Below are 24,009 nucleotides of genomic sequence, written 5' to 3' on the forward strand. Positions count from 1 at the left end.
TGTATTTGTCAAATGACGGCGCCTTGAATTTGTGCGGGATTCTGAGTCCTTCAACCAATCCCATGTTGGTAACATCAAAACCGAGGGAGTTTTGACATTCCATTGCTCTGATTTTCTCAGCAAGGGCCTCAACTTTGCGATCTCTCGCATCATTTCTACCCAACATATTGTCGTCTTCACTGAGCATAGTAAACAAATCCTCTTGTCTGTCAACAATTGGAATTCTATTACGGACCGGAGCATGGATGATTCTGGGACTAACAACATCTGGAACAATCGGTTGACCGTCAACCCGGATACCCCTCAACTCTTCACCCACAGCATAATTGTTGACGGGAATAGCAGCGGCGGGGACCTCAGGAACTGGGTTTCCTTCTTGCAGAGGCTGGTTGGGCGGTGGCAATGTAGCTTCTTGCCTCTGGACCATTGCTCGAAGCTCTTCCTGACCTTGTGCGACCCCTTGCATCATGTGCATGAATTGGGCCATGTTAGCCCTCATCTCAGCTAACTCGGCTTGTACTTGATCCATGTTGCGTTGATGGTTGAGCCTCGTTGAGTAGCGGTGCGGCCTTTGGTCAGCTATCCTGTCTGGACATAGGAATCAAGGTGAGAAGATGGCCTGAGAACACCTGTTATGCAAATGAGATGAGTATGATGCATGCAATGCTTGTGCAAATGCTTTGTTTTCAAGGAACCCTTTGGGTGTTTTTGCAATATTTTGAACATTTAAACAATTCGATTGCTCATGGAAATATTTCATTCAATATATTTTGAGACAAAGAAATACAGCGTTTCTGATTCATTACAAAGAGAAAAGGTAAATGACATCCTATGGATCCCTAGAAGCTCGGGATGCTGGAAGACGGGAAGTGCACAACTTCTTAATCTCTCTCTCATAGGCAGCCTCCATGTCAGCTTTCTCTTTGGCAAGTCGATCATACTTCCTCTTCCAGAATTTGGATGACTGAGGAAGCAGAGAAGTCCAAGTGTCGTTCGGATCGTCGATCACTCGGTGCTCGAGAAACTCAATCATAGCATCCTTCTCCTTGAGCTGCTGCAGCAATTCCTCCCTCTCACGGATCCAGGCACGCGAAAGGTCCTCCTCTCTCAACTCCTCTACACGTTGGGTAGGGAGGGTTGAAGGCCCAGCCACATCCAACGGTGTAGGTCTTGGATGATCGTACGGCATCAGGTAGGTGGCAGCTCTCTGTCTGACCCAAGAGGTATAGGGCTCCAAAGCAATGCAGTTCTTCGGACCCAACTCATTCCTACTCTTCTTACGGATACTGCGCCATGCACGGACAAATCTGGCTTTCAGGCCTTGGGGATCTTTACCCTCCTGAAAGAACGCGCCTTCTAACAGAATGTTATTAGGTTTATCCTTCAGGGGGAACCCAAGCTGACGTCGTGCAAGAATAGGATTGTAGGTAATCCCACCACATGTGCCAAGAAGAGGCACATTAGGGAATTCCCCACAATATTCGATGATCTGAACGGTATCGTACACGCGATCATACCAGGTGATATCATCATTGGTGAGAGACATGAGTCTCTGAGACCACCGTAGACATCCCTTGTTCTCCTTGAAAGCGACTGTCTGCGGCAAGTGCGAAATAAACCACTTGTACAGCAGGGGTAAACAGCAGACAATAACTCCTCCATTCTTCATATTCCTCAAGTGCATGGAGAAATAAGCATCACCCAACAAGGTCGGAACTGGATTAAGGACGGAAAAGATCCTAATAGCGTTCACGTCCACGAACTTGTCGAAGTTGGGGAATAGTACCAATCCATAGATGAGTAGCACAAACAGAGCCTCAAAGGCGTCCTCACTCATGGCCTTCCCATAAAAAGTAGCTTGGGAAATGAGGAACTCGGAAGGAAAACCCTGAATTCCGCCTTTGGTAGTCAGGTTAGCTCCAATCAGATCTTCATCTATGTGCAACAGACTAGCAATCTCTCGAGCAGATGGAATACTATCTAGGCCACTGAACGGCACCTGATCCAGAATCGGAATCCCAATGAGGTGAGAGTATTCTTCCAAAGTCGGCAACAGCTGGAAGTCTGGGAATAAGAAGCAACGATGCAACGGATCGTAGAACTGAGCAAGAGTACTCATCAACCCTTCGTCAACCTGAGTGGTGAGCAGAGGCAGAAGCTTCCCATAGCGAGCTTTGAAACCCAAGGGATCTAATACATATGATGTCAGATTCCTTAACTCTTTTACGTCGGGCTGCTTAAAGTTGTACTTCTTTGTATGCCTTTTTGGTCTTTCCATTGTCTGAAAAACTTGCAAATAAACCCTTTAAGTTCCTTGAACATTTTCTTTTTCTGATGATGACATGTATGCGGATGAGTGCATGAATGTATGAATGCAACAAACACACTCAAGAATCAAGCAAGTCACACCAAGCAAAGGTCGTGGGAAAGCTCTGTGTATCCCTAATATCAATCATCCATTTTGGTGGATTTAGGTTTTCACCTTATCGACACCCAAGTTCCATTGATATTAACGGTACACGAACCGGTTCAAACATCCCTAATATCAACCAGCCGCTTTGGTGGATTTTAGGTTTTGCACCCGATCCGGGATCCATTGATATTAACGATGTTTGAACGACTCAACCACGAATCAAGGGTTTGTTGAGAGTCACGAGCATGAGGTCTCGGTTAAGAACCACCCAAAAGGAGTGTACTAGGGTTTAAACCTGCCAGACATGTTCTATCAGAGGTTCCCATAATCATCGTTCCATCTTTCGAATATTATCGGAGGAACGAATACTCGTATTCCAAGAATATTCTCAAGAGAAACTCTTATGAGTGTAGTATCGCGTGACAATCGCATCAGAACTGACATCTGTACGACCTCCGCACTACGGTCCTAGAAATAGGCCAAGATGGGTTTGGTAAACTAAGGTCCTTGGCTTCTGCGGAACATGATTGAAAGAATAATGCCTAACCACAAATAACTTGTGTGACATTATTAGTTCAACATGACCTCTACCAAGTGAATGGGCTCGCAAGTCAACTGGCTAAGGACTACTCCACACCAGTCAACGAGACTATGCCATTCTCCTATCCTAGAGTGCACTCGAGTTCGGGTATAGAACTCATCTCACAGACCACCAAAGCAAACAGCAATGTATATCAAGCAATTCACACATTACAATCAATACAGTGATCCCAAATGGTACAAGAATAAATCAAATAACAAATAACAATATATTACAACAAAGGTGAAAAGTAGGCACTACCGCCAAGGAAACTAGCGTCCCCAGCAGAGTCGCCACTTTTCTGTAGCGGTGTATTCGTCGCCATATGATTTATCAATTAAACCATAGGCAAAGCATACAATGAAGTTTCGAGTCGCCACCGCACTTTTATTTATCCAAAGGATTGGCTAAAAAGCGAACAAAAGCCTAAGAAGTTTTACACGTAGAAAACTAATAAAAGATCAGAGATTCCGGGTAAGGGGTAAGTTACGCAATGGGAAGGTGTTAGGCACCCACTACGTCCTAGGTACTCCTAGGGAGCCCTTTTCACACTTGTTGTAAAGATTGTTATTTGTTAAGACATATGCATTGTGCAAACAGGAGTGAGATGATGAGAAAAGAATGTACAAGTTTTATTGGGTTATTGGGTTCGAACGGATGAACCCGTTGCCTACGTACCTTCCATCAAAGGTAAGGATCAGAACGCCGTAGTTCGGCTAAAAGATTTCCAAAAGTGAGTTGGATTCAATTTTAAACAATAACACTGAGGCTTTTCATTATCAATGGGAGAACACTCGACCAAAACCAACGTCCACCATGCGAGGATAGCTTCGACGTACGAGAGGGGTTAACCCTATTTTCGGTACGGAAGTCTTACTGTCGACTCACTAAAGATAAGGTGAGGTTTACATCAACCACAATGATAATTGAAACCTACGGCTAATGCATGAAAAGATTAACGGACATGGCCAAAACAAGTGAATGAGTGAAGTTAATTGATTGTAATTATGAAAATGGAATCAGAGTATGATTAGGATTGATTCAGAGAAGTATTATGAAATGAAGTTTGGAGAAAGTCAAGGACTTGGGTCCAGGTTTTTAGTTTGAAAAACATGAAGATGTTTGCACAATGTCTAAGTCAAGTTTAAGATCAAAGTGTGAAAAAGTTCTAGGACACAATGAGGATGAATGAGTGAGGATGGAAAGTAAAACTTCTCAGGAGGTTCACTTCTTGAGATCATATAGAGGATGATTCAAGGGTGTCCTTTGGAATGGAAAGTAAGTAATGATGAAATAAACAAACAAATGATACCGGATGCCACTCAATGGTCTTACTCCAATCTCATAAACAAAAGCGGATATCGGATACCAATAACTGGATTTACACCAATCTCCTAAAACAGACATGGATATCAGAGGCCACTCAATGGTCTTACACTAATCTCCTCAAAAAGAAAACAATGAAGAAATATGGAAGTCAACTGCCAGCTTGTGGGACTTAGGTTAACTCCACACATGATCATAGGAAAGCGAATGCCAACTTGTGGGACTTACAATTGCATCCTCTCACAAACAAAGAAAGCAAAACAGGGATGTCAGATGCCAACTTGTGGGACTTATTCTAACACACAGTATGATCCTAGGAAAACAACTGCCAACTTGTGGGACTTACAATTGTATCCTCACATACAAAGAAACAAGGCAACAAAGCAAAAGTAAGATGAGTGGCCAATATGATGGTCTTATACTCACTTCCATATCATAGGAACAAATGCCAACTTGTGGGACTTACAATTGTCCTCAATGGGTAAACAACAATAATGAATGTCAAGCAGACAAAGAGATGCTCATGTATTAATGGCAATTGATGATGATAAATGCATAACATACAGGCAAGCAAGTGCATATGAAGCAATCAAGCAATCAATGAGAATCAAACAGCATACTCTATAGCCAAACAAGGGGGCTCACACAAGAGGGTTTGACTATGAAAGTCCACTGTAATGGGTGAAGGTCGCTCTTAACCTTGCCATTGAGAGGCTAAGGTGAAGCAGATGAAAAGGAGATGAGGGGTGTGCCTCATTGCTTCTATCCCTGATCAGGGAGAGCATGTAAGAAAGTGTGGGAGTTCAGAAAGTAGGAACTCTCTCCACATTATTGACTCGATTAGATCTTGGGTATTTATCTCAATGCTTCAACCATGTAATGGGAGCAAAGAGAGGACACACTGAATAGTGGGGGATAGGCTACTTATCCCTACCTTCCACCAATTGCCTCAAATGAGGACTTTTCCTGCTTAGGACAAATTTAAACACACACAGGCATTGCCTCTTAAGGAGGACTTCAGACAGTTTGCCCGGTCAAATAACAGACCGGGTCTCCAGACTACATGAAGAAGAAATGTTTATACCTCAAAGCAATTGCTAAAAAGCAAAGCAAGCAACTAAAGCAACTAAAGTGCACCTAAAAAAGTCAAACTTATTAGTAAACAAGTCAACAGTTCAAAGCAAAAGGAAATGAATAAACAGTCAACCACAGAAGGACCAATGTGCAAAGCACAAAGACTCAAGCATATGAGTCACCTACAAAACAAAGGTTAGCACATGATAAACAAACCAACTCAATCAAAATTGAAAGGTCTTTGGGGCATTGGTGCTCAACCTGAAACAGATGAACTCAACATAAGCTTAGAAGACCACTAGGACTAGCCTAGGGTCAAAGATGGAAGAAAAAGTCAAGGCAACAAGGAAAAGTCAACCCAAACCAAGTTTAAACATTCAAGAAGCATTCTCAATTGGATTCATAACCAAATCATGCATCATGGTCATTTCATATGCAAAAGGATGCAAAGCATGGCAAGAGAAGCATACAAAAGTCAACAGCAAAGACTTCATTCAAAAGTCAACTCAAACAATCTCAAAAATCATGAAATAAATCACACTCAATCCTAACATCTAACATAGCAAGCATGTCAAATTTCAAGGCATTTGGATGAGAGGAAGGCAGTCAAATAAAATCAAGAAGTCAAACCAAATTCAAGTAAGCATGGTGAAAGTCAACAAGCATGGGTCAACTTCAAAAAATCATATCAATTTGAAAACAGAAGAGAAATGAATGAGATTAACACCAATGCAAAGCTTGAGATGTCTAGTTATCACATATGAAATTTCATGGACATACAATATGGTATGAGGATTTCACAAAAGATTTGGCAAGGCATAGCACAAAAAGTCAACAAATGACCAAGCATGGAAGAAAATTCTCAATCAAATGGAAAACAGCAAGATTAATTCCAAGAAAATTCATACATCAACTAGACATATGATAGATGACTCATGCAAAATTTGGGGTCATTTGGATGCAAGGAAGCATGTGAACAAAATTAGGGAAAATGCATGATCATGTTGTGACACCAAATGCAACACATGACTTCAAAAAATCATAACTAACAAACCACAAATGGGAAATCCACAAACTTTATACCAAAATGAAGGTCAACATGTCTAGTTTCACCACAAAAAATTTCAAGCTCATTGGATATAACATGAGTATTTCACAAAAGGAATGGCACAATGTATCATTTTGGCATACATGTGGGAAAATCAATTATCATTAAAAATCCAGCCAATGGAAAATTAATTAAAATTCACCATAAAATAGAGGACACATTCATGAGTTTAATGCAAAAAATCTCACAATTTTTGGAGTTAAAATGAATTAAAAATGAATTGTGGAAAGTTGATGAACATTTGAAGCAAAAATGAACAAATAGCATGGCAAAGTGGTCAAACAAAGTCAACCGATGGCAATTGTGTAATTCTGAGCTCACTAATTAAAACTCTGCGTTTTGGCAAGGCAAAACGAAATGTTCTGATTGGCTCCCAGCCAATAGAACAGTAAATTGGCCAATGGTTCAAAATCTGAGTTTTCAAATAAACCCTTAGGGTTTCTAACAGCATTTTCAGGCATTTGGTTCACTAACATCATCATCAATTGGGATTCCAACAAACCAACAACTATCATGGCAATGGTAATGATCATACAACAAACAACAACAGCATTCAACATTCAAATTCATGGTTCCTTAACAGCATGCCAAATTCAAACAACATGGTAGACAAATGGCAAAAGCAATGATTCATGTAATTACCAACAGTAACAGCCATCAACACACATGCATATATGAACTGGATTTCTAGAAATATGCTAGGTTTTCGTGACAGCAACATTCATCACTTCATTTCCAAGCAAAATCATCCATTGACATGAATAAAACGTATCCAGCATCAAACAATCGAGCATGTCCATTAAACAACATCAATATGCAACCTCAACTAACAGCGAACCAAACATAACTATGGGAATTTTCTGGACAAAAATTACAGTTGCAAAACAACAGCAAGCATCATCATCTGACAGGTTTCGAGCAAAACACACAACAGCATGGCATATGTACCTATGTAACATCATGACACCAATACGCAAAACATAAACCAAGTGGATTTCTAGGAAAGTTCGAAACAGCAGCAGAGCATATCCATCATCAACATATAATCATCAAAAACAACAGCATTCATTGGTATCATGTTCTCATAGCAAGCAATCAATAGCATGTAACACAAAACATATGGATTTTCATAGGCAGCCTTAGGGTTTAATAGCAGGGCACATGCTCATGTTCAACCACATCAAACAAACATGATTCAACCAAACCACACAAACAACATTGTATTGGTATAGCAACATCATTCAGCAATACACAAGCATAATCATGGGAGTTCTAGACAGGGTTAAAGCAGCAGGGCCATGGTATTCAGCATTCAACTTCATTATCATCAAACCAAACCAAACAAACAACAGCAATGGTATCAACAACATGTAACATCATGATTCGACCAAACAAACAGACAAAAGCATTCAAATGCAATTCATGAGGGTTTTCTAAACTGCAGTAAGGTTCAGCAATAGCAGCATGGCAACTCATGTTCATCATGTAATCAAAACAAGTTCATCATCAACATACATTCTCAACCAAAATTCAAGAGGCATGGCAGTCAGCATTTATCTTCATGTTATCGATCAAAAATATCACCAGGTAAACAGCAACAATAATCAAACATATGCATAAATTCTGGGTTCTCATGCAATAAACCCTAGGGTTTAACCAACAGCAAAATGAGCTTCAACATACAAGCAACAGTCATGCGCAAACAAACACATCCAGCAGCAATAATCCAACAAGCCATGCAACAACTATCATCATTTAACATCAACCAACAACAAAACAACATTTAACCCTGTGGAAATCTGGACAGAATTAAGGTTTTAATGCAACAGTATTCATCAAGTTCATGCAACATCATCATGCATCAACATGCCCAAAAAAAATGAAACCAAACATGCCAATAGTTTCATCAAGCATCAAACAACAGGAATGTGGTATCATATTTCATTAACTCATCATGTCCAAGCCAAGTCGAAGAAAAATGCATTTACACATGAAAATGAAAGTTCAGATTTAACACGATATAGTCAACCATTTCAAGCAAACTAACATCCATTAGAATCAGCATCAAGTGAACTATCTAAAGCATATCATGGCATAAAGAAAGAAGAGATCGAGATTTTACTTGGATTTGAAGAAATTTGAGATGCAGTGCTGGTTTTGGTGTTGCAGCCTGATACAGATGCTTACAATGCCTTGAAATGATGAAGGCTTGAGGTTGTTTGGCTCATTGATGCGTGGAAAATCTCACAGCTCGATCTGCCATTATTGAGCTTGGTGAAAAGCAGAGCTTGGAAGAGCTGTTACAGCAGGGGAATGGAGGTCCAAAAAGCTTCAAAATGTTGTTTGGATTATGGAGGAACCAAGTGGGTTCGAGTTTCTTTTAATGGTTTGTGCAGAAATTGTGCTTTTGCCAAAATGCAAGATGAGGGTGAGAGTGTATTTCTGTGATGGTAGGCTGCAAAACTAGGGTTGAAATGTGACAGAAGAAAGCTTATATGTGACTGTCTTAAGTTGGTTTAAGGGATACTTAATCCTACTTAGCTAAAAATGACCAAATGCACATTTGCTAATCTTTGTACAAGTGAAGTGGAGGTGTGAAAGTTGGTGGTCGAATGGGCCTTAAACCTGCTGTGTACAGACCTTGCTTTTGCTGTTTTTGGTTTGTACTTGCATTGCTCACTTGCTTTTACTCTTATGCTCCCATTTGCAAAATTGCCAAATTTGCATTTTTATCCAAAATTGTGGTATGGTGATGGAATGTGCATGAATTAGGACTTGAGGCAAGTTTCAAATGTGATTTTAAACCTTTCCCAATTGGCCAAAGTGAGAAAAAGTGTATGATTCAAAAAGTCAAAGTTTGGTCAAACTTTGATTTTAAATGAAAAAGGTCCAAAAATGCCATTTTGAATGGCAAGGTTTTAGGTCATGAAATTTATATTTTTGGAAAGGGGATGAAAAATGTGGTGTGTAGGAAAAAACCCCACCAAATTTGGCCTTATGGTTTGAGAGATATGGCTTGTTGAAGTTCAAAAATTGATGAAAATGATTTGATCATATCTTGACAACCACACATGGGATTTGAGAGTTCTTGGACTTTTTGAAAATGGGAAGACAAGATCTTCAACTTTCATGTTGGGCAAAAATTCATTTGAAGCTTGTATCATGATGTAAGTTTAAGATCAAGAAGTTTCCATTTTTGGCAGTTGAAATTACAGGTCCACTTTCTATTTCTGGAAAATTTCTGATTGACTTGATTTTCTTCCATGATGAGGTTTGAAATGATAGATGAGGCTTGTATAAGCATGAATGAACTCCTTCAAACCAATTCTATCCATCAAATTCTGATTAAATCAACTGTTGACCAAGTTTGACTGTCTGTTGACTTTTCTAGGGTTTTGGACTGATTGAACTTCTTCTGATGAATTCCAAACCCTAATTCTTTGAGAACTTGATTTCAAATGATGTCATAAGTTGTATGAGCTCTTGATTACTGATCATGGTGCCCCAATTCTGCAAGAATGGCCATCATCCATTGCTTTGACTGATTGTTGACTGTCTAGGGTTTTCTGCCTGGTTGTGCATTGACTGCTGACCTCTGAGCCTTCCACCCTTGACTTGAACACTTCAAAATGATACTCCAAGACATGTGAACTTGATGGGCAAACCCTAAGGTCTTGATTCCTTGAGAAACACCTTTGCTTGATTGGTGGACTGATCTCCTGATCAGTTTGACCTAATTCTTGCTTGCTTGCTCTTGAGGCAACTAAGGACAATGCAAATGTTATGCAATGTATCATGCTATGCTATGACCTAATATGAGATGGTATGTACAATGATAGGTGCAAATTTGAGGTGCTACAGCTGCCCCTATTCAATCAGCTGGGAACACCGAACGGATGATAGCAGTGGCTGTCAGACTTTCAGGGTAAACAGGGATTGAATACCAAAGAACCGTAGAAATTTGCACCGCCTGGGTATGATACAAAGGGAACCACGTCATTTACCGATGACAACTGCATGACAACTTCAGAAAAGCAAAACCATTTACCGATGGTTGGAAACTGGAAACTTGATATTTACCGATATCAACTTTAGCACGACCATTTACCGATGGCGGCTGGGGAAAACCAACTTCTGAAAAACAAAACCATTTACCGATGGTTACAACTTGAAACTTGATATTTACCGATATCAACTTCAGCCAGACCATTTACCGATGGCTGCTGGGGAAAAACCAACTTCTGAAAAACAAAACCATTTACCGATGGTTACAACTTGAAACTTGATATTTACCGATATCAACTTCAGCCAGACCATTTACCGATGGCTGCTGGGAAATAATTTGATGTAGGAAGGAAGCAAGACCATTTACCGATGGTGGCTTCACTGGGGAGTCGATATTTACGATATTGAAAGAAGACTGGGCCATTTACCGATGGCATCTCCGCTTGGGGAGGAACAAAATCTTTGTGGTGATACCAGACAAACCGTTTACCGACGACTTCTGGGGATTCTGATTTTATTAACAAGAGAACAAAGAAATGACCAGACATTTACCGATGACTGGGGTGAGACACGATGTTTACCGACATCGAAAGATGATGTTTACCGACATCAAAAAGAATGACCAGACATTTACCGATGACTGGGGTGAGACACGATGTTTACCGACATCGAAAGATGATGTTTACCGACATCAAAAAGAATGACCAGACATTTACCGATGACTGGGATGGGACATTTATGGTGAGAGACAGACAAGAATTTGCAACTGGAAACCTGGGGGTAGGACATTTACCGATGACTCTACTGGGATTTCTAGCTGGGGATTTATCAGACATTTACTGATGACTGAAAGAAAGACTTGATGTTTACCGACACCGACACAATGGCGTTTACCGACACCAAAAAGAAAGACCAGACATTTACCGATGACTGGGTGAGACTCGATGTTTACCGACACCGAAAGATGATGTTTACCGACATCAAAAAAGAATGACCAGACATTTACCGATGACTGGGGTGAGACTCGATGTTACCGACACCGAAAGATGATGTTTACCGACATCAAAAGGAATGACCAGACATTTACCGATGACTGGGTGGAACTCGATGTTTACCGACATCGAAAGATGATGTTTACCGACATCAAAACAAAGAAGACACACGCGGGTGTTGACATGACACTTACCGGTATCACAAAGAACAAAATCTGGGATACATCAAGGCAAGACTGAACACTTGCTGGGGGTCTCACTGGGGAGAAACAAATTTCTGTCACCATCGGGTGAGGAAATAAACCTCTGTGGGGATAATCAATTCTGAATGCTGTCTGTAGCAACTGTAGCAGACTTGCTATGCTGATGTTGAACAAATGTGATCCTGCCTCTGTCGGGGATACAGTCTGATGTGGTTTCGAACACATGAATGCATATGTTTGAATTTTTCTATGGCGTAATGCTCCATCTGGAATGGAAATGCTACGCAGTTTGAGGATGCAATGATTACTATATGCAATGCAATATGATGAGAATTCTGCGGGGAGAGATACACAGGACGACTGTGTTGAGGAATCTTCACGATAAATCCGCTGGGGGAACAACACGACTGGGGGGCTGGGGGGCTGACAATACCATTCCACTAGGGGAAGATAAGGCAGCTCGCTGGGGAGTAAGAAAGCAACTCTGTCGGGGAGAAACGAATCAACTCTGCTAGGGAGAAATAAAGGTAATCTGCTGGAGATAGTCCAATGAATCCACAAAAACTTCCGCTTGGGGAAATAACTGCTCTGCTGAGGAAAATAAACCAAGAAACTTTCTGGGGATAAGGCTCACACAATCCTCAGATATGATGAACTCTGCTTCGGGGGATATCTGTTACTCCGCCGGGGACGACCCAAAATGTTCACAAGTAGAAACGACTCAGCTGGGGATGCAGGTATCGACCTGCTACTGAAACCTGTTCAATCCCTGGTGGGATGAACTTTGCTGGTGAGATAACTGCTTTGCTGGGGAAGGCCTAAACAAACCAATAGTTAGGAGAATGATTCTGTCTGGGGGAAAGCACTGCTGGGGGAATGCTCACCGGTGGCAACTTTACTGGGGAAGATATTCACAAGTGACGACCTGCAAATCGGAACAAACAGAGGCCCAGGGGAGTACATGGACAAGATGCGCTCAAGTGTCCTCAACATTCAAAATGATTTTCAAATGTTTTACTCTTTCTGCACGTCATTGTTTAGCCTTCATGTTTTTATATGCAATGTTTATCAAAAATTCGGACGTTTTTGCAAACAAAAAGTAAAAGTAAAAACGGAGAGAGCAATTTATCTGAATAACGACTTTATTGATTGAAAATGTGCCTGAAGGGGCAAATACATTGGGAAGCAATTCCTAGAAAGAGGTGATTGCGCACAAAAGGAAAAAAACTATCCTAATGGCAATGTGAACACGGCATCCACTATTTCCAACTCTGTTATAACTCATAGATCATCAGTTTCCTCCCAAATCCTTGCTTTCTGAGAAGAATGATTGGACCGATCACATCTGTCGAGATGGTAGCTGACGAAGCATGACGAAGTACAGATAACTCAGACTGTAGTCTTCGCTTTAATCCCTCTTTTGGCTGGATCGCCCTTTCGGTTTTCAATCCACCGGGATACCCATTTTTGCCTAAGCCGCCCTTGCGGGTTTTCGACTTACCGGGTGTACAGTTTTTTTTATTATTTTTTTTATCCCTAACTTTTGCCCGAACCTTTCTTTCTGTTTTTTGGTTCGTCGGGATGCCCATTTTTGCCTGGATTTTTTGTTCTTTTTGTCCAGCGGGTCCATTTATGCGAAGTATTTTTGACTACATCTGAGTTGACAGGGGAGGGAAGTCTTCACCATCCATAGTTGTAAGCATCAAGGCTCCACCGAGGAAAACCTTCTTCACAACATATGGACCTTCGTAATTAGGGGTCCACTTGCCCCTGTTATCTCGTACCGGGAGGAAGGATCCTCTTCAAAACTAGATCGCCAGTTTGAAATGTCCGAGGACGCACTTTCTGATCAAATGCTCGCTTCATCCTTCTCTGATATAACTGCCCATGGCAAACAGCTGCTAACCGTCTTTCTTCAATAAGGCTTAACTCGTTAAACCTCGTACGAATCCACTCGGCTTCGTCCAGCTTGACATCCAATAATACCCTCAGAGAAGGGATCTCCACCTCAACTGGTAGGACTGCTTCCATACCATACACAAGGGAGTAGGGGGTTGCCCCGGTCGACGTACGTACTGAGGTACGGTATCCATGCAAAGCGAAAGGCAACATCTCATGCCAATCTTTGTACGTAACGACCATTTTCTGCACAATCTTCTTGATGTTTTTGTTAGCTGCCTCAACAGCACCATTCATCTTCGGTCTGTAAGGAGAAGAATTGTGATGTTCAATCTTGAAATCTCTGCATAAGTCTTTCATCATTTTGTTATTGAGATTCGAACCATTGTCAGTGATGATTCTCTTGACCGTCAACCCGGATACCCCTCAACTCTTCACCCACAGCATAATTGTTGACGGGAATAGCAGCGGCGGGGACCTCAGGAACTGGGTTTCCTTCTTGCAGAGGCTGGTTGGGCGGTGGCAATGTAGCTTCTTGCCTCTGGACCATTGCTCGAAGCTCTTCCTGACCTTGTGCGACCCCTTGCATCATGTGCATGAATTGGGCCATGTTAGCCCTCATCTCAGCTAACTCGGCTTGTACTTGATCCATGTTGCGTTGATGGTTGAGCCTCGTTGAGTAGCGGTGCGGCCTTTGGTCAGCTATCCTGTCTGGACATAGGAATCAAGGTGAGAAGATGGCCTGAGAACACCTGTTATGCAAATGAGATGAGTATGATGCATGCAATGCTTGTGCAAATGCTTTGTTTTCAAGGAACCCTTTGGGTGTTTTTGCAATATTTTGAACATTTAAACAATTCGATTGCTCATGGAAATATTTCATTCAATATATTTTGAGACAAAGAAATACAGCGTTTCTGATTCATTACAAAGAGAAAAGGTAAATGACATCCTATGGATCCCTAGAAGCTCGGGATGCTGGAAGACGGGAAGTGCACAACTTCTTAATCTCTCTCTCATAGGCAGCCTCCATGTCAGCTTTCTCTTTGGCAAGTCGATCATACTTCCTCTTCCAGAATTTGGATGACTGAGGAAGCAGAGAAGTCCAAGTGTCGTTCGGATCGTCGATCACTCGGTGCTCGAGAAACTCAATCATAGCATCCTTCTCCTTGAGCTGCTGCAGCAATTCCTCCCTCTCACGGATCCAGGCACGCGAAAGGTCCTCCTCTCTCAACTCCTCTACACGTTGGGTAGGGAGGGTTGAAGGCCCAGCCACATCCAACGGTGTAGGTCTTGGATGATCGTACGGCATCAGGTAGGTGGCAGCTCTCTGTCTGACCCAAGAGGTATAGGGCTCCAAAGCAATGCAGTTCTTCGGACCCAACTCATTCCTACTCTTCTTACGGATACTGCGCCATGCACGGACAAATCTGGCTTTCAGGCCTTGGGGATCTTTACCCTCCTGAAAGAACGCGCCTTCTAACAGAATGTTATTAGGTTTATCCTTCAGGGGGAACCCAAGCTGACGTCGTGCAAGAATAGGATTGTAGGTAATCCCACCACATGTGCCAAGAAGAGGCACATTAGGGAATTCCCCACAATATTCGATGATCTGAACGGTATCGTACACGCGATCATACCAGGTGATATCATCATTGGTGAGAGACATGAGTCTCTGAGACCACCGTAGACATCCCTTGTTCTCCTTGAAAGCGACTGTCTGCGGCAAGTGCGAAATAAACCACTTGTACAGCAGGGGTAAACAGCAGACAATAACTCCTCCATTCTTCATATTCCTCAAGTGCATGGAGAAATAAGCATCACCCAACAAGGTCGGAACTGGATTAAGGACGGAAAAGATCCTAATAGCGTTCACGTCCACGAACTTGTCGAAGTTGGGGAATAGTACCAATCCATAGATGAGTAGCACAAACAGAGCCTCAAAGGCGTCCTCACTCATGGCCTTCCCATAAAAAGTAGCTTGGGAAATGAGGAACTCGGAAGGAAAACCCTGAATTCCGCCTTTGGTAGTCAGGTTAGCTCCAATCAGATCTTCATCTATGTGCAACAGACTAGCAATCTCTCGAGCAGATGGAATACTATCTAGGCCACTGAACGGCACCTGATCCAGAATCGGAATCCCAATGAGGTGAGAGTATTCTTCCAAAGTCGGCAACAGCTGGAAGTCTGGGAATAAGAAGCAACGATGCAACGGATCGTAGAACTGAGCAAGAGTACTCATCAACCCTTCGTCAACCTGAGTGGTGAGCAGAGGCAGAAGCTTCCCATAGCGAGCTTTGAAACCCAAGGGATCTAATACATATGATGTCAGATTCCTTAACTCTTTTACGTCGGGCTGCTTAAAGTTGTACTTCTTTGTATGCCTTTTTGGTCTTTCCATTGTCTGAAAAACTTGCAAATAAACCCTTTAAGTTCCTTGAACATTTTCTTTTTCTGATGATGACATGTATGCGGATGAGTGCATGAATGTATGAATGCAACAAACACACTCAAGAATCAAGCAAGTCACACCAAGCAAAGGTCGTGGGAAAGCTCTGTGTATCCCTAATATCAATCATCCATTTTGGTGGATTTAGGTTTTCACCTTATCGACACCCAAGTTCCATTGATATTAACGGTACACGAACCGGTTCAAACATCCCTAATATCAACCAGCCGCTTTGGTGGATTTTAGGTTTTGCACCCGATCCGGGATCCATTGATATTAACGATGTTTGAACGACTCAACCACGAATCAAGGGTTTGTTGAGAGTCACGAGCATGAGGTCTCGGTTAAGAACCACCCAAAAGGAGTGTACTAGGGTTTAAACCTGCCAGACATGTTCTATCAGAGGTTCCCATAATCATCGTTCCATCTTTCGAATATTATCGGAGGAACGAATACTCGTATTCCAAGAATATTCTCAAGAGAAACTCTTATGAGTGTAGTATCGCGTGACAATCGCATCAGAACTGACATCTGTACGACCTCCGCACTACGGTCCTAGAAATAGGCCAAGATGGGTTTGGTAAACTAAGGTCCTTGGCTTCTGCGGAACATGATTGAAAGAATAATGCCTAACCACAAATAACTTGTGTGACATTATTAGTTCAACATGACCTCTACCAAGTGAATGGGCTCGCAAGTCAACTGGCTAAGGACTACTCCACACCAGTCAACGAGACTATGCCATTCTCCTATCCTAGAGTGCACTCGAGTTCGGGTATAGAACTCATCTCACAGACCACCAAAGCAAACAGCAATGTATATCAAGCAATTCACACATTACAATCAATACAGTGATCCCAAATGGTACAAGAATAAATCAAATAACAAATAACAATATATTACAACAAAGGTGAAAAGTAGGCACTACCGCCAAGGAAACTAGCGTCCCCAGCAGAGTCGCCACTTTTCTGTAGCGGTGTATTCGTCGCCATATGATTTATCAATTAAACCATAGGCAAAGCATACAATGAAGTTTCGAGTCGCCACCGCACTTTATTTATCCAAAGGATTGGCTAAAAAGCGAACAAAAGCCTAAGAAGTTTTACACGTAGAAAACTAATAAAAGATCAGAGATTCCGGGTAAGGGTAAGTTACGCAATGGGAAGGTGTTAGGCACCCACTACGTCCTAGGTACTCCTAGGGAGCCCTTTTCACACTTGTTGTAAAGATTGTTATTTGTTAAGACATATGCATTGTGCAAACAGGAGTGAGATGATGAGAAAAGAATGTACAAGTTTATTGGGTTATTGGGTTCGAACGGATGAACCCGTTGCCTACGTACCTTCCATCAAAGGTAAGGATCAGAACGCCGTAGTTCGGCTAAAAGATTTCCAAAAGTGAGTTGGATTCAATTTTAAACAATAACACTGAGGCTTTTCATTATCAATGGGAGAACACTCGACCAAAACCAACGTCCACCATGCGAGGATAGCTTCGACGTACGAGAGGGGTTAACCCTATTTTCGGTACGGAAGTCTTACTGTCGACTCACTAAAGATAAGGTGAGGTTTACATCAACCACAATGATAATTGAAACCTACGGCTAATGCATGAAAAGATTAACGGACATGGCCAAAACAAGTGAATGAGTGAAGTTAATTGATTGTAATTATGAAAATGGAATCAGAGTATGATTAGGATTGATTCAGAGAAGTATTATGAAATGAAGTTTGGAGAAAGTCAAGGACTTGGGTCCAGGTTTTTAGTTTGAAAAACATGAAGATGTTTGCACAATGTCTAAGTCAAGTTTAAGATCAAAGTGTGAAAAAGTTCTAGGACACAATGAGGATGAATGAGTGAGGATGGAAAGTAAAACTTCTCAGGAGGTTCACTTCTTGAGATCATATAGAGGATGATTCAAGGGTGTCCTTTGGAATGGAAAGTAAGTAATGATGAAATAAACAAACAAATGATACCGGATGCCACTCAATGGTCTTACTCCAATCTCATAAACAAAAGCGGATATCGGATACCAATAACTGGATTTACACCAATCTCCTAAAACAGACATGGATATCAGAGGCCACTCAATGGTCTTACACTAATCTCCTCAAAAAGAAAACAATGAAGAAATATGGAAGTCAACTGCCAGCTTGTGGGACTTAGGTTAACTCCACACATGATCATAGGAAAGCGAATGCCAACTTGTGGGACTTACAATTGCATCCTCTCACAAACAAAGAAAGCAAAACAGGGATGTCAGATGCCAACTTGTGGGACTTATTCTAACACACAGTATGATCCTAGGAAAACAACTGCCAACTTGTGGGACTTACAATTGTATCCTCACATACAAAGAAACAAGGCAACAAAGCAAAAGTAAGATGAGTGGCCAATATGATGGTCTTATACTCACTTCCATATCATAGGAACAAATGCCAACTTGTGGGACTTACAATTGTCCTCAATGGGTAAACAACAATAATGAATGTCAAGCAGACAAAGAGATGCTCATGTATTAATGGCAATTGATGATGATAAATGCATAACATACAGGCAAGCAAGTGCATATGAAGCAATCAAGCAATCAATGAGAATCAAACAGCATACTCTATAGCCAAACAAGGGGGCTCACACAAGAGGGTTTGACTATGAAAGTCCACTGTAATGGGTGAAGGTCGCTCTTAACCTTGCCATTGAGAGGCTAAGGTGAAGCAGATGAAAAGGAGATGAGGGGTGTGCCTCATTGCTTCTATCCCTGATCAGGGAGAGCATGTAAGAAAGTGTGGGAGTTCAGAAAGTAGGAACTCTCTCCACATTATTGACTCGATTAGATCTTGGGTATTTATCTCAATGCTTCAACCATGTAATGGGAGCAAAGAGAGGACACACTGAATAGTGGGGGATAGGCTACTTATCCCTACCTTCCACCAATTGCCTCAAATGAGGACTTTTCCTGCTTAGGACAAATTTAAACACACACAGGCATTGCCTCTTAAGGAGGACTTCAGACAGTTTGCCCGGTCAAATAACAGACCGGGTCTCCAGACTACATGAAGAAGAAATGTTTATACCTCAAAGCAATTGCTAAAAAGCAAAGCAAGCAACTAAAGCAACTAAAGTGCACCTAAAAAAGTCAAACTTATTAGTAAACAAGTCAACAGTTCAAAGCAAAAGGAAATGAATAAACAGTCAACCACAGAAGGACCAATGTGCAAAGCACAAAGACTCAAGCATATGAGTCACCTACAAAACAAAGGTTAGCACATGATAAACAAACCAACTCAATCAAAATTGAAAGGTCTTTGGGGCATTGGTGCTCAACCTGAAACAGATGAACTCAACATAAGCTTAGAAGACCACTAGGACTAGCCTAGGGTCAAAGATGGAAGAAAAAGTCAAGGCAACAAGGAAAAGTCAACCCAAACCAAGTTTAAACATTCAAGAAGCATTCTCAATTGGATTCATAACCAAATCATGCATCATGGTCATTTCATATGCAAAAGGATGCAAAGCATGGCAAGAGAAGCATACAAAAGTCAACAGCAAAGACTTCATTCAAAAGTCAACTCAAACAATCTCAAAAATCATGAAATAAATCACACTCAATCCTAACATCTAACATAGCAAGCATGTCAAATTTCAAGGCATTTGGATGAGAGGAAGGCAGTCAAATAAAATCAAGAAGTCAAACCAAATTCAAGTAAGCATGGTGAAAGTCAACAAGCATGGGTCAACTTCAAAAAATCATATCAATTTGAAAACAGAAGAGAAATGAATGAGATTAACACCAATGCAAAGCTTGAGATGTCTAGTTATCACATATGAAATTTCATGGACATACAATATGGTATGAGGATTTCACAAAAGATTTGGCAAGGCATAGCACAAAAAGTCAACAAATGACCAAGCATGGAAGAAAATTCTCAATCAAATGGAAAACAGCAAGATTAATTCCAAGAAAATTCATACATCAACTAGACATATGATAGATGACTCATGCAAAATTTGGGGTCATTTGGATGCAAGGAAGCATGTGAACAAAATTAGGGAAAATGCATGATCATGTTGTGACACCAAATGCAACACATGACTTCAAAAAATCATAACTAACAAACCACAAATGGGAAATCCACAAACTTTATACCAAAATGAAGGTCAACATGTCTAGTTTCACCACAAAAAATTTCAAGCTCATTGGATATAACATGAGTATTTCACAAAAGGAATGGCACAATGTATCATTTTGGCATACATGTGGGAAAATCAATTATCATTAAAAATCCAGCCAATGGAAAATTAATTAAAATTCACCATAAAATAGAGGACACATTCATGAGTTTAATGCAAAAAATCTCACAATTTTTGGAGTTAAAATGAATTAAAAATGAATTGTGGAAAGTTGATGAACATTTGAAGCAAAAATGAACAAATAGCATGGCAAAGTGGTCAAACAAAGTCAACCGATGGCAATTGTGTAATTCTGAGCTCACTAATTAAAACTCTGCGTTTTGGCAAGGCAAAACGAAATGTTCTGATTGGCTCCCAGCCAATAGAACAGTAAATTGGCCAATGGTTCAAAATCTGAGTTTTCAAATAAACCCTTAGGGTTTCTAACAGCATTTTCAGGCATTTGGTTCACTAACATCATCATCAATTGGGATTCCAACAAACCAACAACTATCATGGCAATGGTAATGATCATACAACAAACAACAACAGCATTCAACATTCAAATTCATGGTTCCTTAACAGCATGCCAAATTCAAACAACATGGTAGACAAATGGCAAAAGCAATGATTCATGTAATTACCAACAGTAACAGCCATCAACACACATGCATATATGAACTGGATTTCTAGAAATATGCTAGGTTTTCGTGACAGCAACATTCATCACTTCATTTCCAAGCAAAATCATCCATTGACATGAATAAAACGTATCCAGCATCAAACAATCGAGCATGTCCATTAAACAACATCAATATGCAACCTCAACTAACAGCGAACCAAACATAACTATGGGAATTTTCTGGACAAAAATTACAGTTGCAAAACAACAGCAAGCATCATCATCTGACAGGTTTCGAGCAAAACACACAACAGCATGGCATATGTACCTATGTAACATCATGACACCAATACGCAAAACATAAACCAAGTGGATTTCTAGGAAAGTTCGAAACAGCAGCAGAGCATATCCATCATCAACATATAATCATCAAAAACAACAGCATTCATTGGTATCATGTTCTCATAGCAAGCAATCAATAGCATGTAACACAAAACATATGGATTTTCATAGGCAGCCTTAGGGTTTAATAGCAGGGCACATGCTCATGTTCAACCACATCAAACAAACATGATTCAACCAAACCACACAAACAACATTGTATTGGTATAGCAACATCATTCAGCAATACACAAGCATAATCATGGGAGTTCTAGACAGGGTTAAAGCAGCAGGGCCATGGTATTCAGCATTCAACTTCATTATCATCAAACCAAACCAAACAAACAACAGCAATGGTATCAACAACATGTAACATCATGATTCGACCAAACAAACAGACAAAAGCATTCAAATGCAATTCATGAGGGTTTTCTAAACTGCAGTAAGGTTCAGCAATAGCAGCATGGCAACTCATGTTCATCATGTAATCAAAACAAGTTCATCATCAACATACATTCTCAACCAAAATTCAAGAGGCATGGCAGTCAGCATTTATCTTCATGTTATCGATCAAAAATATCACCAGGTAAACAGCAACAATAATCAAACATATGCATAAATTCTGGGTTCTCATGCAATAAACCCTAGGGTTTAACCAACAGCAAAATGAGCTTCAACATACAAGCAACAGTCATGCGCAAACAAACACATCCAGCAGCAATAATCCAACAAGCCATGCAACAACTATCATCATTTAACATCAACCAACAACAAAACAACATTTAACCCTGTGGAAATCTGGACAGAATTAAGGTTTTAATGCAACAGTATTCATCAAGTTCATGCAACATCATCATGCATCAACATGCCCAAAAAAAATGAAACCAAACATGCCAATAGTTTCATCAAGCATCAAACAACAGGAATGTGGTATCATATTTCATTAACTCATCATGTCCAAGCCAAGTCGAAGAAAAATGCATTTACACATGAAAATGAAAGTTCAGATTTAACACGATATAGTCAACCATTTCAAGCAAACTAACATCCATTAGAATCAGCATCAAGTGAACTATCTAAAGCATATCATGGCATAAAGAAAGAAGAGATCGAGATTTTACTTGGATTTGAAGAAATTTGAGATGCAGTGCTGGTTTTGGTGTTGCAGCCTGATACAGATGCTTACAATGCCTTGAAATGATGAAGGCTTGAGGTTGTTTGGCTCATTGATGCGTGGAAAATCTCACAGCTCGATCTGCCATTATTGAGCTTGGTGAAAAGCAGAGCTTGGAAGAGCTGTTACAGCAGGGGAATGGAGGTCCAAAAAGCTTCAAAATGTTGTTTGGATTATGGAGGAACCAAGTGGGTTCGAGTTTCTTTTAATGGTTTGTGCAGAAATTGTGCTTTTGCCAAAATGCAAGATGAGGGTGAGAGTGTATTTCTGTGATGGTAGGCTGCAAAACTAGGGTTGAAATGTGACAGAAGAAAGCTTATATGTGACTGTCTTAAGTTGGTTTAAGGGATACTTAATCCTACTTAGCTAAAAATGACCAAATGCACATTTGCTAATCTTTGTACAAGTGAAGTGGAGGTGTGAAAGTTGGTGGTCGAATGGGCCTTAAACCTGCTGTGTACAGACCTTGCTTTTGCTGTTTTTGGTTTGTACTTGCATTGCTCACTTGCTTTTACTCTTATGCTCCCATTTGCAAAATTGCCAAATTTGCATTTTATCCAAAATTGTGGTATGGTGATGGAATGTGCATGAATTAGGACTTGAGGCAAGTTTCAAATGTGATTTTAAACCTTTCCCAATTGGCCAAAGTGAGAAAAAGTGTATGATTCAAAAAGTCAAAGTTTGGTCAAACTTTGATTTTAAATGAAAAAGGTCCAAAAATGCCATTTTGAATGGCAAGGTTTTAGGTCATGAAATTTATATTTTTGGAAAGGGGATGAAAAATGTGGTGTGTAGGAAAAAACCCACCAAATTTGGCCTTATGGTTTGAGAGATATGGCTTGTTGAAGTTCAAAAATTGATGAAAATGATTTGATCATATCTTGACAACCACACATGGGATTTGAGAGTTCTTGGACTTTTTGAAAATGGGAAGACAAGATCTTCAACTTTCATGTTGGGCAAAAATTCATTTGAAGCTTGTATCATGATGTAAGTTTAAGATCAAGAAGTTTCCATTTTTGGCAGTTGAAATTACAGGTCCACTTTCTATTTCTGGAAAATTTCTGATTGACTTGATTTTCTTCCATGATGAGGTTTGACATGATAGATGAGGCTTGTATAAGCATGAATGAACTCCTTCAAACCAATTCTATCCATCAAATTCTGATTAAATCAACTGTTGACCAAGTTTGACTGTCTGTTGACTTTTCTAGGGTTTTGGACTGATTGAACTTCTTCTGATGAATTCCAAACCCTAATTCTTTGAGAACTTGATTTCAAATGATGTCATAAGTTGTATGAGCTCTTGATTACTGATCATGGTGCCCCAATTCTGCAAGAATGGCCATCATCCATTGCTTTGACTGATTGTTGACTGTCTAGGGTTTTCTGCCTGGTTGTGCATTGACTGCTGACCTCTGAGCCTTCCACCCTTGACTTGAACACTTCAAAATGATACTCCAAGACATGTGAACTTGATGGGCAAACCCTAAGGTCTTGATTCCTTGAGAAACACCTTTGCTTGATTGGTGGACTGATCTCCTGATCAGTTTGACCTAATTCTTGCTTGCTTGCTCTTGAGGCAACTAAGGACAATGCAAATGTTATGCAAT

This window comes from Lathyrus oleraceus, chromosome 4 (assembly GCF_024323335.1).
Source record: "Lathyrus oleraceus cultivar Zhongwan6 chromosome 4, CAAS_Psat_ZW6_1.0, whole genome shotgun sequence".
NCBI lineage: Eukaryota > Viridiplantae > Streptophyta > Magnoliopsida > Fabales > Fabaceae > Lathyrus > Lathyrus oleraceus.